The sequence below is a fragment of the Macaca fascicularis genome, chromosome 2, assembly GCF_037993035.2.
Source record: "Macaca fascicularis isolate 582-1 chromosome 2, T2T-MFA8v1.1".
Classification (NCBI taxonomy): Eukaryota; Metazoa; Chordata; class Mammalia; order Primates; family Cercopithecidae; genus Macaca; species Macaca fascicularis.
In genome coordinates this window covers 85152022-85168082 of record NC_088376.1, presented here as the reverse complement: position 1 = coordinate 85168082, position 16061 = coordinate 85152022, and the positions used below count along the sequence as shown (strand labels likewise).

Sequence of the window (16061 nt, the reverse complement as noted above, 5' to 3'; positions counted from 1 at the left end):
TCTCCAAATATTAATTGTTACATCTAGAATCTACTTAGGAAGCCCGACTTCCAAATGAACAGGAAGACGAAGGGGGCAAGAGGGGCAAAAATCAATGAGACTGAGTGTTTTTCAAAAGTCATGGGCAACAGTTTTAATGTATATGTAAAATACCACAGGATACATTTTTAAAACCAATTGATGACCCTGTGATCCCACAGAAGAAAATGAATAATCACTCAAGAGCTCATAAGAGACAGCCTGGTAGAGCTGATTACTTCCCTTGATATTAAGTTGATGCTTTTGTCTGGAAGGGGCCACCTTTGGGTCACAAGTCATTGCTTCCAGAAGCAACTTAATTATGCCTGTTAGTATCTTTATAGAGAAGTTAACACAACCTAAAAAGAGTGCTACATTCTCAACTCACTCTTTAAGCTTATTTTTGTTTGTAGTGAGTTGCTGATGCCTGGGAAGAGTGGAAAATTGCCATTCCTGGTTCCCTGCTTAATTAAAGTCCAGTTTAAAAAATCCCTTGTTGCCAGAGAATAGCTGTGACTTTGGCAGGGCCAGTGATAAGTCTGAGTATGGCCCTGTGCCAGGGTGTGTCAATCTTGACCCCTTGGAGGATGATCAGCAGAGAGAGGGTAGTTAAACCTTTGTGTCCATTCAGTCCCAGGCTTTTGCTGGAATTGGCAAATAGTGTAGTGACTATTGTTTAAGGAGTAGTTGTCTACTAGGAACTGGACTAAGACCACCAACTCCTTCCACATAAGGCACTAAACAGCAATAATGGTTTCCTGTCACTTCTGACCTGGCTTAGAGCTCAACCAGTGATCCAAAGGAGAAAGAATATCACACTAGCAATCTTCTTTATATATCTACATCGTTTTCTCCCTTCATATAAAAGTTGCATTAGTACTAATAAAAATAACAAAATTCAAAACAATGCCCTGTTCATAGGCCATTTGTGTAACACAAATAGTATATCAATATATTGATGTATAGAATAGAATATTAACAAGAATTTAATATACTCATGGAACATAAGTTGCCAAATAAAGTCACCATTTAAATTCAAATTTTATAATAGGGAGAATGGGATCATAAAGTTTTACAAATGAAAAAAGATCTTAAGTAATGATGAAAATCCCCAACAGTTATATTTTAAATCTTACTGTCTTATTGTTCATGTTCTACCTGTTTGAAATAACTTGTAGTAATTCCAGCATTCTCTGAGATATCACATTTTCTTCATGGAAGAAAATAACTCTAATGTACCTTCAGTAAATTATAACAACATAAATAATCCTAATACACTTGTAAGTCTTGATCAAATAATTTATCAAAGTGAAGTATATAAACTCCATATGAAATCACTAAAAAGCTTCAATTACTCTGTCTTTAATTAATGTTCAATTTTTGAATAGAATCATTCCTACCTTTGGAATTTTGTATGTTATTTAAAAAATTTGTCAATTCAAATAATTACTGGTTATACATTTTTTAAAAAGCAAAAATGAAGATCCCAGGCATTCATTACATAAAGAGGTTACATGTTTAGTTACTAACATCCAAGGCTAGAACATGAGTCGATTTTCATTTATTCATTGAATAAACACTTATTGATCTTCAGTTATGTACCAGGTACTGTTCTAGGTGATGAAGAGAAATACACTCAGCTCCGAACAAACCAGACAAAAATCCCCTACTACGGTGGAGGTTATACAGACTACTAGTACAGTATTCCTTCAAAACAAAAACCATTTTCCCTCTTAGATGGTGTTATTAAAGACCATGGCATGAAATATAGGGACTTTTGGCATCAATCTTGTAGTAACATATGTATTAGAACACTTGGCACAGTTAAACAGGTAATGAAACTGGCGACTTTTTCTACCCATAAGAAAAAGAATAGATAGTACTGTCACTTGTGTGTAAAGTGTTGGACAGTAAGTAATACAGATTTAAATTAGAAATGACAGATGCACTGACTTGAAACATAATGGTTGCTGAAGTGAACTTTTATTCCTTTTAGCTCTATAGTTAACTATGAAATTGCTCAAGTTTTATTTTCAAGGTGTGACTATTGTGACAACCATTGGTCAACGTTCTATGCTGTAATCACTTTTTCTGGTCAGTTCTGTCATGGAAGTGGTGGTTGTCATATGGAAAAAACTTATACCAATGATAATCTCAACTTGGATTTTATCAAATCAATATTACTTGATTACATGTTTGAACTTGTTGATCTTCCAAGCATAGAAAGTATTCCATATGACAATATGAGAGTATTCATTGTGACTATTTTTTAGAAAGCACCGACAATGTTCAATTCATTTTCAAACACTACAAGTAACCTCTTTTCTTCTCCTGTAGATCCACGATTCATCGGGTGTGTCAGGGAAGAAAAAAGAATCATTATGGTTACACAAAACTGATGACAAACTTTGGTATAAAAAACGGTATATCAGTTGGATGTTTCCCAATAGGCAGTTGTTGAGAACCATATATATACAAAAAGACTTTCATATCATTGCCTGATTATTTACTCTTTTTAGAAAGTGTCTGTGTTATTTCAATACAGGCAAAATATAAGAAAATCATATTCTAACAAAATATTTGCCCAAAATTCAATCTCCTCTCCAACTTCTGCTTTTGCTCCGCACACACTGCCACTCCCAAAAAAATAAATAAATAAAAGTAAGGAAGCAAACACATTAGTCTATCTATTTTCTAAATTATGCAAAACATAAACAGAATTATAGGTAGAGGAAAGTTGATGACTATGCAGTTCTATTAATGAAGCACCAACTATAGCACCTCCAAAGAGATAGCATGGGCCTCAGCAGGTAGCTCTAATTGTAGGCATATGTAGCATTAGAAAAGTAGGCCACAGAAAAAGAAAAAGTTACTGTATGGCCTGTCACAAGTGAATTAATATCATGTACATAAAGTGTGGCTGGATACACAGTGAAAATACTGAAGTAAAATTTCTATACAAACCAGGAGAAAGTAAAAAAAGTACATATTCTTCTGTTTCATAAGTTAAATCAAAGTTTGTCCACTTAAAGCTAAGTCCTAAGATGTCAACTGCATTAGGTAGGTCTAGTCTCAGGCTGGAACTTAATTTCCTGTGATATATCACTGTGGTTTTTGAATTCACATCTGTAGTATTAACCTAACTTGCATTTGTTCCAAAATGAATTTCATGCTCAACTTGTTTTTCTTAATTAAACTTCCTTTAGCAGTCCCTAATATGTGTATTATTAAAACTCATTAGTCCCACTCACAATTGCCTGTCATTTTTTTGACTACACATTCATATATTGAAGTGCTGTGTTGCTATATATAGGAAGAAAATTAAATAATAAATATGAAGACTTGAACGTTTTATGAGTGTCAGGATGAGAGAGTGCCGGCAAGGCCCATAAGGTTTCACACAAAAGAGGCATTACTGCTAAAGCTAACATGCTGACACATCTCTGATCTATAAAGTCTGCAGTAATGGCAGCAGTAAAGCGTTTTGCCATTGACTAGAATTTCTCTTACATGTAACAGAAATAGGCACAGAAGAGATTATACTGACTGTTATAAAAAGAATTCATATAAAAATGCCCCAAAAGTTTAATGTCTAATAATTTCAAATGCCTGGAATGATTCACTAGTTTTCCCTGACTTCACTTAAGCTTTGAGTTGACAGTCATTCTCTATCACACAGGTTAGCTACCAAATGGCTGTGGGGTTTTTTGTTTGTTTGATTTTACTTTGTTTGGGGGATGACTCCTGAAGGCAGAGATTATTCAGATCATTTTATACCAACATAGTAATGTTTGATATTATCAACATTATTTCATTAATAATAGAACAAAAGTGACCAAGCAAATGTGTTACTATTAAGGAATCATTTTTCTTAGAAACAGTTGGGAATGTTGCTATCCCACAGGATTATATGGTTAGCTACCTCATGATGTTTTAAATTATCTCTTAAAAAGCAATAAAAACCTTAGATTCATCATGAGTGTTCACAAATTTGATATTTTTCAATGGTTGGCAAATTTAATACGTCAAAAACTTGAATTTTAAATTAATTGAAAGTTGATTTTTGTTCTTTTTTATTTCTCAATAAAGCAAAAGAGTTGGAAGATTTGCACTTGGAAGTGTCATGTGTTAAATTTCAACAAGTCATTTAAAAATAATTGCCCTTATCACTTTGTTTCTAATTAAGAGTGTGTTGCTAACTTCTTTTTAATGTAAAATAATATTTAATGTAGTTAATCATCTCAAAATCATAGAAAGAATCTATAGCAAATGTGTTAGCTTTTCGTGAATGTTAGGCCAGTTACAACACATAAAAGGTTTTTGAGGGAGAGGTGCAGCTGTCAAGCAAAACTCCAGTGAAAGAAACATCAGTTTTTCCATAGTGATAAGCTTAGGGGAATCCAGTGTTATTTCTTGTCACTTATATCAGAAACTGTGCTTGCAAATTTCCAGGGCTAATTGAGAGCTTCCATCTCTTCACCCCAAACTACCACATTTTGTGTTACTCTATAGAATATTCACAACTCATCAAGTCTACCATGTTCTTTTTAATAATTATGACCAAAACTATGTATCAGGTAAGATAGAGCTAAATGTAAATAATTTTCTCAGTGAACTCCTCAGGTTTTTCAATAGTTCTTAGAACAATCCGCTCTATTAGGGAGAGCATTTATCTAACTGGGTACCTTGCTCTTTGTTTACTGGCCACAACTTTAAAAAAATTTTTGGTGTGTATTTTGTATATACTTATTTCCATTGTTATTGGTTTTCCAAAGTGGATTTACTACCTACAATGTTTACCAAAGTTTTGTGTATGTACTGCTTGTAGAAACAAAGGATACAGCCCCTCCAAGTAGATTATAACAAAGAGTAGTTCACGTTCTCCCTTTTCATTTTAACTGACAAAAGAGAACATAACAAGGGAGTAGAAAGGATTGTTTATTCTGACAGAAACATATTTTCCAGGCACTACAAAGGCACATTAAGTTAAGTCTTCCATTTTAACACTGTGGCACAAGCAATGACTACTGATTTAATGGTTTTGGAATATGCAAATCAACTTTGAAAAGGACCTTCTTTTTCATGTTTCACATTATCCATCTATTTTTCTATCAACAGCCATATTCTCTATTAGCTTAAAAAGAGAAATTCCAACCCACTTACCACTCACCGTCATTACTTATTTGCTATTACCACTTAAAGTTATTTGCTAGCTGTCTTTTAAAAATCTGTTTAAACTTTGAAAAATATTTTAAAAACTATTAGACAGCGTGACTGGGATCAGTGGCTAGACTGTGCCAGTACACAGAACGTCCATTCTTCTGCTTTCAGCCTGCACAAGAACCACGTGACTTATAGCAGAGTAAAAAGAGACTAACCTAGCTTCTCCGATATCTCCTTAAAACTAACAATTGGGTTTGGAGAAACTATTTATTATTATTTCTATAATCTCTAAATAATCTTACACGATGCCTACTGAAATAGGAAATATCTACCTTTTCTACTTAAGAATTCCTGGGAGACAAAAGTTTTACATTTTGCTATTTCATCTTTAAAAAACAAATCTCACATGCATGCTTCAAAATTAGATTTCAGATGCACACATACACACATCAATCCAGGGAGAAAGTCTGGTGAGACTAATCTTTCAATAGCCAGAATGTCACATGTAACTGGAATTCCTGAAAAAAGTACTAGAGAATGAGTGTGCTTCAGATGACATTGAAGAGTTGCCTTTTGATGAGTTCACACATAACAGACTTCAGTGGTAAAACCACAAAGGTATCTGCATACACTTCATAATCTGTAAACCAGAAATCCCTGAAAAAAGGTAACACTTTTCTTCTAAAGATTAAATCGTACAAAATGTATGTTTTATCTTTTATCTATCTCCACTTTATTACAAGGCATTCGAATGTCTAAAAGTTTAAAATTAAACGAATTGGCGTTAAATTAAAAAAGAAAGCCAACTAAAATTGTGATGTTGAAGTCTCAGATTCGTTAGCCTACTGAACACATTTATATACATCCCTCAAATAAATCAGTTCTTTGTATGCAATTGTTCTGAAGCTACGTGGACTCCAAAATGAGTTCAGAATAATATGCTTTTCTGGGTTCCAAAGCAACTTTTAGTTGCCTGAGTCAATTCATATTCACTCATTTGAGTGATTAATTATAGCTGCTGAAATTGATTTCCTTCTGCAAATAAAGATGAGTTTTTCTTGGGAGCTACAAAAGTCTTTTTAAAAAGAAAAAAATCCATGAATTAAGCTGCAAGAAAATGTCTGGGAACGCGCGCGCACCGCTCAGTTGGAAAGAAAAGCCAGTAAGTGGCGAGGCAGGCAGGTCAGGGATGCATCAGAAACGCAGCCCTCTGCCTGGCGCACTGGCTAGCCTGGGCCCTCGGCAAAAAGCCTGCAACGTTTTCCTGGGCTGCACCAACTCGAAGAAAGTTACCTCGGACTTGTATTATGGAAAGTCCTGCAAGCGAATTACAAGATAACATGTGTGGCCAGTCACCCACTTCTACTGTCTCTATACGGTGCAGTGACCCTGTAACTCTTTAGTGTCTGGCTGAGAGAAGTGGGAAGCGGGAAGCGGTAGGAAGAGAGGGGTGGGGGAGGAGACAACATGAAAACAGCCAATTCCCACTCCAAAATATCCCCCTAGAAGCCACGACAGCCGCCGAAACGGCGGCCGAAGCACCAGCGATTTCTACTTGGACTTTTCCGCTCTACATGCAGGTTGTCCAAGGCACCGCCGCCTCCTCTCCTTAAAGTAGTGCTAGGAGAAAGCACTGGATCTGGGAAGCATCTCCCAACTGAGAGATTTTCAATGCAAAGTTGAGAGCTTGGAGAGCTGCTTGGCTCCCCCACCGACGCCACAAAAATAAGGTTTTTATCTCGATCTAGGTAGCTCCCTAGCGATCCTCCGGGGATGCGCGAGGTGGCTTTACATTCCCCTTTCTCTTCCCGTTTCACCGGCACCGCGTCCGCATCACCTTCCGCGCAGTGGCACAAAACCCTGTCAGCCCCCTCCCAATAAAAGAGCCACAAACTTACCCTCAGCAAGATAAATCCACAGAGGGAGACCCCTCATCTTTCCCCGGTCCCTTTGCAGTGATTCAAGGAGACCGTTTCTGCAACACTTCGCCGTCAAATTCAAATTCAAGCTGAAATGGTCAAAGTATTTACCAGTTTCTAGACGCTTTTTTGAAATCTCGAGCACCCAGTAATTCTTGTTTCAGGATTCACGACGCTTCCTTTTCTCTCTCTCTCTCTTTTTTTTTTTTTTTTTTTTTTTTTCCTTTAAGCATCCGCAACCCCAGTTTTGCCCCCCCTCCCTCCTTTTTTATTCACCCACGGACACTTCCAAAACGTGTCGATTGATCCTTTTTTCTCTCCAGATGCAACCACGATCCAGAATCCTGGGGACCCAAAGCCACCTCCATGTAAATCCGACCATCAGGAAAGAAATACAAATGATCAAACAACGTTACTTCTTTCGGCTGCAATCAGATAATCCTACTAATCCAATAGATTTATCTCGATTGGAAATTGACCTCAAAAATGAATTCCCGGTGCTGATGTCCACAAGAACAATTTCATAACCCTGTTCGGATGATTGAAAAAAACTCTGGTTTCTTTCTTTCTTTCTTTCTTTTTTAAAAAATCGTTTTTGGATTCTGGGTGCACTCCTTGCAAAAAAAAAAAAAAAAAAAAAAAAAAAAATGCCGAGGACCCTGTTTTTACCCTAATACAGGTTTCTACTCCAAATCGGTGCAGGATGAAAAATGGTACAAAGATACCCCTAGTGGCTCCAGGCGATATTGCAGGGATCTCACTTTTTTTTCCCATCCCCTCTCCTCACCTTTTTTTTTTTTTTTTTTTTTTTTGCCCCTTCAGATAACTGACTACTGTAGTAGTTAAAGAAGGTTGAACTGCAATTAACATGAATAGTATATGACTGCTTGAATACAGCATCTGATGTTTCTTTGTTTTATGTTTAAAGACTGAATCTTCTGTGCTTCTGTCTCCTCTGGATTCTTTTTTTTTTTTTTCTACAACATTTTCCCCAATGGCAGTTAGTAGCTAAAATGCCAATTTGAGGCAACTCGGTGATTTCAAAGCAACTGTATTTGTTTCCTGAATAACTATCGATCTAGAAGAAGCCTCAATCATCCTGATATGCTGCTTTTAGAAAAACATTTAAAATTTTATTTCCTTTGAAGGACTATGATTGTGTGTGTGTGTGTGTGTGTGTGTGTGTGTGTGTGTGTGTGTGTGTGTATTCTTAGACAATTTCTTCTTATTTTGGACTTTTAGTGTTCATTCAGCAAAGCAAGTGATAGTTCCTGTACGCCTGTGGTCACAGAGCAAGGCCTAAGAGTCATTACATAGGCCTCAATGTTGCTTACCTGAATGCTTTGAAATTCAATGACCTCAAGATTAACCCTAGCATTTCGGACAGACTCCAGAGAGAGTCAATGCAAGGAATTTCAGGACTTTGTTTTCTCAAGCACTCTAATCACACTTTGAGGGCTTGAAACACAAATTGGGCCTAGTAAACTAGAGAAGTTGAATTCTCTTTCATGGTGAGGGGTTCTGTAGCTGCAAGGAGTCCAAGGTATTCTTTAAATGACTAAATAATTAAGCCTTTTTAGTGTACAATGTGTTAAGGAGTCAAAAGACCTTTCTTCTACCACTGGTGTTGCTATTAATTGGCCATGTGACTTTGGGCCATCACTTTTTGGCCCACAGTTAATTTTTCTATTAACACTAAGGGGTAAACTGACATAAATCAACAAATATACATGTTCCTGGATGGGAGAATCAATATGGTAAATTAACCTATAGAACTAATGTAATTATTAATAAAATCTACTACAACTTTTTTGTGGAACCTGAAAAGTTAATTCTAAAATGCGTTTGCAAGGGCAAAGGGTAAGAAATTATCAATACAATCTGAAGAGCAAGGTTCAGGAAGTTCCCATACGAACTATTAAGGCTTAACATAAAATAACAGTAACTGAGGCAGTGCAGATTTGGTTCAGGGCTAGAAACTAGTCCAATGGAACAGAATAGAAAGTCCAGAAAAATATTCATGCATTTATGGAAACTTGATAAATAACTGGTGACATTAGAAAACACTGAGGGAAGATGACATATTCAGACATTGAATTAGCCACATGAAAAAATGATAATACAAGATTGCAACTTCACATGTATGTATGTTAAGGTGGGTTAAAGAACTAAAGATGCTGAGCAAAATTTTACAACATTTAGAGGGAAATCACTTTGTGATTTTGGATAGATGAGAACAGAAGGGTTTACTAAACAAGATAAAAAAACCAAAGTCCATAAAGAAATTATGTTAAATTTGATATATTAAAATAAAACAATTATATACATCCAATTTACACTCATAAAAGATATTTGCAATGCATATATCCAAAGAAGGATTATAATCCAAAGTACATAAAGGGTCTTATAAAAGATAAAAAATATGATAGGAAAGAATGGGTTAAGGAAATGAATAGTTCATTGAAAGAGCAAGATTCTCAATGTCCAATAAGCATCTGAAAAAGGTCCTCAGTCTCCCTAGTTATTAGAGAAATGAAATTCAAAATAATGAAATTTTTGTTTCCCAGTCATGAAATTGGCAGAAATTCACAAGTCCAGCAAAACTTAATATTGATGAAAATGAAGAAATTATGGAGAGTAGATGATAGTACAAGTTCAGAGAGCAGTTTATCAATAGTTGAACATTCTTATATCCTATAATCCAGTTTTTCCACTCCTAGAACTATTCATTCCAGAATTATTGGAAACAGAAAAAAACAGTAGGAGGGAGAAATCATCTAAACACCTTTAGATAAATAACTGGACAAAATATTTATAGAATATTCATATACTGCAATAGCAGAAACGGTAACAAGAAAAATGAATATGACCTTAGCTCTTTGAGTTGATATACATTAATCTCAAAAAATATAATGTGGAGCAGCAACAACAACAACAAAGGATGTCGTGGAAAGATGTTTATAGAATGATGCTATTTGTATATAAAATTCAAAAACATGCAAAATAATTACATCTATTGTATTTGATCAGATACACTTATAGAGCAACCTATATCAGCAGGCATGATAATTATAAACATGGTATTCAGGGTAGAGGTTACTGTGGGGAGGGTGCCAAGTAAGTGAAATTGGAAAGGCATCACCAGAAGCTTCAACTGTATCTATAGTGCTCTATTTATCAGCCTGAATCTTGAGTACACAGGTGTCTACAATATTACTATATAAATTGTTTATATGCTTTAAATATTTTATTAAAATTAAAGATTTAGACTACATGATTTCCGTGAATCTTTACCATATTATAAAATTTTCTCATTAAATGTGTATGTGAAAAAAATTATGAAATTTCAATATTTCGTAATGTGCTTTTTATATGGAGATTTTTTTAAAAAAACTGTACTACTGAATATTTCTAAGAAGTGTAAATGGAATGGTGTTTATTTATTTCTATAACTGATAATAGAAATCCTAGCTAGGAAGCAAAAATTACCACCTAAATGGGAAAATGTGGTTGAAATTGAAAATATATATATATATATATAATCCTCAGCTAGCTCTTTCTTGTATTTTCCTTTGATCTCACAAATAATAACGGGGCCTTTGAAATTGTGAAACAGTCAATCAACTGATTGATTATGTTCAGTCTGAGCAGTTAACTATAAACTACCAAAGCCAGTGCAGCCATAAGCTGAAATTACAACATGAAAGAAAATTCACCCAGAATATTAAAATATGTATGTGAATTCAAATAAGAAGACTTTGTTGATATGAAATATGAAGGCTGGAAATCTCATTTCACAATCACTAGGCATTATATTTCATAATCCATGCAAAAGAGATACCAAATGTTAGAAAAGAATTTTTTTTTTTTTTTTTTTTTTGGTGAAATGGAGTCTCGCTCTGTCACCCAGGCTGGAGTGCAGTGGCGCGATCTCGGCTCATTGCAAGCTCCACCTCCCGGGTTCACGCCAGTCTCCTGCCTCAGCCTCCTGAGAAGCTGGGACTACAGGCGTCCGCCACCACGCCAGGCTCATTTTTTGTATTTTTAGTAGAGACGGGGTTTCACCGTGTTAGCCAGGATGGTCTGCATCTCCTGACCTCGTGATCCGCCCGCTTTGGCCTCCCAAGAAAAGACATTTTTTATAACTCAGTTGAGCAGTTAATACTATTCCATGCACCCTGGACTCAGGAAAAATGCTTGAGTTAATTGTCAAACAATCAACTTTCAACTATTCTGAATAGATTTCCTGGAAATAACCAAAACAGATTTGTGATGAGGAAATAGTGGTATGCCAATTTGGGGAGAAGCAGCAGATGTACCATTATATTTCTGAAATTTGGAGAGGTTGACATTCTTTCAGCAACCACTTGTTGAATACCTCCTGTATACTGGGCATAATCCAAAGTATATCATAGAAGAGTTGATTTTAAAACAGCCAACCACCACAAACCCTTAGTTTCCCATTGATGATTGATTTGTTGATTGTAAATGGCTATTACTATTATAAATTAATATTTCAGCATCCATATTGAACAAGTATTAGATATTAATATAGAACTGAAGGTTCATTTTTCAGTGTATTTAAGTGTAAACTGGGTTGACAGAGTAAGGTAGTTAATGAAGGAAGAGGAGTAAATGAGGAGAAGTGAAAGGAGAAGGAGGGATAGAGGAAAGGTGTTTGAGGATAAAAATGTGAATCGAATTCATTTATCTCCCTGGTGATTTACTGACAGGATAGAAACATATTTAATATTTGTATCCCTCATGATACAAATTATTAGTAAATGACTGACTTAATAGGTCAAACAATAAAACTAGTTGCTATATGAAGAGAATAAACTCTCTAATGAAGCGAATCTCTTCATTAGATGGGCCTGCTAATTTCTTCAGAAAACGAAATCAATACAAGAGGGAAGTAAGAATTAGTATGAACAATAATAATGGAAATAAAAGTCAAGATTGGCAAACCCGAGCACTCTAGGGCATTCCAATTTTACCGTGTTATTAAAATTTCAGCTCTCATAAAAAACATGTTAGAATTACATATCTTATTTTGGTTTCTATACCAAATAGAAAATGATGGATTGATTAATACCAAATGGATAATGTGAGGAAATAGCATGGTTTTCGTAACAAGTAGACGAGCAAGTATTTCATTGTTGCTTTTAGTACAAAAGAGTTATTTTGGGAAAAGGATTTTTTGTTTTTTTGATAAATGATATAAATGCACATCTTTTATGACCAGGTCAAATCAATTCAGTTCTGGCGTTTGATAAATGTTTTAGGATGTTGTGAAAGATTGCAGGTCAGTGTCTGAAAAAGAAGAAATAACCTAAATATTTCACGTATTCCATAAACATATATACCTACTACATACTGACAATAATTTTTTAAAGATAATTTTTAAAATTCTGAAGCTGGAAATAAAATAAAACAGAATTGTAAAGCAAGTCTGGAGGAAAAAAATCCTCTACTATCTTCAGAACTCCCCTGATGGAACCTCATATTATATGCTCAAGACTTGAATCTAAATGAACGGCAATTGGGAATTATGAAAGAAAAAAAATAAAAAGTGTTGCAACATTGTAAGTTCTAACTACTGCAAAAGTGACTGTTTACAAAGACGTTCTTTCTACTGGGAAGAATCTACTCCCACAAGCCTGCTTAATTAGAAGAGACGACTTAAAATGCTTGACTGGTACTGACTATATTTCAGATACGTATTGGAGGAACACATCTACCTGGATGCTGAATATACCAGATGTATCTTTATATTCCATAGAATACAGACTGGTAATGGAAGCTAAGGAAGTGATGAGCAAGACTAGACATTTTGTTTGTATATTTATTTAATTATCTTGAGACCTGGTCTCACTGTATTGCCCTGGCTGGAGTGCAGAGGCACGATCACGGTTCACTGCGGCCTCAAACTCCCTGGGCTCAGGTGATCCTCCCATGTCAGCCTCCTGAATAGCTGAGAATACAGATGCCATGCCATCAAACCACGCTAATTTTTGTATTTTTTTCTAGAGACAAGGTTTCGCTATGCTGCCCAGGCTAGCCTTGAACTCCTGAGCTCAAGTAATAAGCCCACATTGGCTGTGCTGGGATTACAGGCATAGCCACTGTGACTAGCCAAGACTAGATATTTTAGCACGAGACTGCCACTTTTGAAATGGGGCTTTTTCATCAATGTTGGTTAGAGATGCTAAAAGATATTTACAGAGGGACTCTTAAAAGGGTTTAAATCAGAAATAAATCTAGATTTTTCAAAACAAACTTAAATAATTTTGACGTGTTAAAAACTTTCCAATAATGGTGCCATTATGCTAATAATTAAGATTGTTTTCTTTTAGAAAGAGGTCTTTTTTACATCTGTAATTTGTACATTTATTTAATTGGTAAAATTGAAAAATATAGAAATTTCCAATTTCAAAGGTTTTAGCTAATAATAGCTTAATGCAATATTTTGCAGAATATTTTCTTCATATTTGAATGTATATTTGTGAGGTAGTATTCACGCTGATGCTCTAATAACCTCTGAGCAGGTTCTCTTCATATTTTGGTGGCTTTTAATTCCATAGTACCATGATTGATTTTGGCATGGCAATGTAGTTTAGAATGAGTTAAATTGTATAAAATTATCTTAGATATTTAAGTATTGAAAAAACACAATCAGGAAACCATCTTATTAAATATCATCTATTAATGTTTATTGTAAAATACTAGTTTATTTGAGTCTATGTTTCCAATATTAGCACAATATACTATAAAATTTGACCTAATAGGATGGGAAACCACATGAAAATTAATATTCCATAGTTCAAGATGAAAAGAGAAATTTTTACTTATATCTCAGTGGCATTGACATCTCATTGACTTCACAGACAAGAGTCGGGTATTCTATTTTTGGATAGGATTTTATGCTAATTACATAATTAAACTTGAACACCAGCCTGAATTTTCATTATTGTTCAATTAGCAACTTAATGAGCATCTTCTACCTGTCCCAAAATATTTAGTTCCATGATTTCCAAAATATTAAATAAAGGAACCCTTAAAATGACCTTCTCCTTCTCCTCCTCCTCCTCCTCCTCCTCCTCCTCCTTCTCCTTCTTTTTTAGAGGGAGTCTCGCTCTGTCACCCAGGCTGGAGTGCAGTGGCCAGATCTTGGCTCACTGCAAGCTCCACCTCCCGGGTTCATGCCATTCTCCAGCCTCAGCCTCCCAAGTAGCTGGGACTATAGGCGCCCGCCACCACACTCGGCTACTTTTTTTGTATTTTTAGCAGAGACAGGGTTTCACAGTGTTAGCCAGGATGGTCTTGGTCTCCTGACCTCGTGATCCACCTGCCTCGGCCTCCCAAAGTGCTGGGATTACAGGCATGAACCACCACACCCAGCCTAAAATGATATCTTCTAAAGGAATGGTTATTTCTCTGTCTTCTTGTCTCTCTGTCTCTATCTGTCTATCTATCTATCTATCTATCTATCTATCTATCTATCTATCTATCTATACATTAATCTGTTCCTTTAGTTAATCTTTGATTACTTACAAGAAACTGAAAAAATACATCACAAGTTTTTCAAAAATGATATATTTTTCTAAGATCATTTGTGTTTGGTTTTAGAGTTTGCTTTTGCTTGTATGTGAATAAAATTATTTCTGATGACCTAGAAACAAACAGTAGAATGATTTAATTAAACAGAATGACATAACTATGTTACATTCAATGCATAAGAAATTGTTCAATCTTCCAACCATCATAAAATTCATGACTCTCAGCCTTTTCTTGTGTCCTCTTCTCTAAAAGTTTCCCAAATCTTCCCTAGTGATAAACAAGCTAACAAATGGTGGATTTGTTACCAAAAAAAATTAATTTTTGACCCTTTATTTATAAATCGTACTAGGAGGAAGGGAGAGAAGGAAAGCAGGACATGGTAATATTTCAGACATAGTTGTTTACATAGATTAAGCAGAAAAGGTAATGTCAAAATAGTTCAAAGCATGATTTGTTATGTCACAAAATAGATAAGACTATGAGGATATATGGTTTATGTGTTAACAGAAAGTATACTCATTATATGATGGAATGAGAATATAATTCTTGGCTTATGTGTAATACATTAAACCAACTCACAATTCACATCCTCGTCATTCATAAGTCTGGTGAAGCTACAAGAAATACCTTGTAGCTGAAATTCATCTTACAAGGGCTCAAAATAATCATTAAAACAACTAGAGTATATTTGAACAGTGGCCCAAAGAACTGCACTTTTAAAGTTCCTTCATAGACTCACAGACTCCTTTCACTAAACAGAAAAAGTCCAAGAAGATAAGTGACTTAACTAAGATCACATCGAGGTCAGCAGCATCACCCAGATGAGAAGCCATTGTGCCATGCCACACCTGACTTGATGTTTCTTATGATTATTTTTTGGTGTTACAGTTTCGTTGATCTTAAAATACAGGACCACAACCAAAATTTAAAAAATGAAATTAACAAATCAAGAAAGAATATCATTAAATATACTTAATATGGTAATTGGAATAATACCCTCCACCCCTCCCATAGATGTATTAATTCCTGGAATCTGTGCATATGCCACTTTACATGGCAAAAGGGACTTTGCAAATGTGATTAAATTGAGGATCTTGAGATGGAGAGATTATTCTGGGTTACCTAGATGGGTACTAAATAATCACAAGGGTTTTTATTAGACGAAGGCAGAGGGTCAGGGGTCAGAATCAGAGTAAGAGATGTGATAACAGAAACAGAGAAGAGAGAGAAAGAGTCAGAGAGATTTGAAGATGCTACACTCTTGGCTTAGAAGACAAAAGAAGGGGCTACAAGCCAGGGTAAGCAGGTAGTCTCTAGGCAAGAAAATGGAATTTTTTCTAGAACCTCCAAAAAGAACACAGCCTTTGACAATCATTTTTGATTTCTGACATCCTAAACTAT

At 35.3% G+C, this 16061-nt stretch overlaps 1 protein-coding gene across 31 annotated transcripts in view; it reads right to left on the bottom strand.

Annotated features, from left to right (window-relative positions):
• Positions 1-16061, bottom strand: part of NLGN1 (neuroligin 1) — a 916720-nt gene that overhangs the window by 733676 nt on the left and 166983 nt on the right. For 4 of the 31 annotated variants that reach the window (XM_045385076.3, XM_065540190.2, XM_065540189.2 and 1 more), the window contains exon 1: positions 7080-7546. The exons of the other annotated variants lie outside the window; for them this stretch is intronic. The gene's annotated coding sequence lies outside the window, so the exon portion shown is untranslated. Of the gene's footprint in view, positions 1-7079; positions 7547-16061 lie in introns of those variants that run through there. 31 annotated transcript variants of the gene reach the window in all.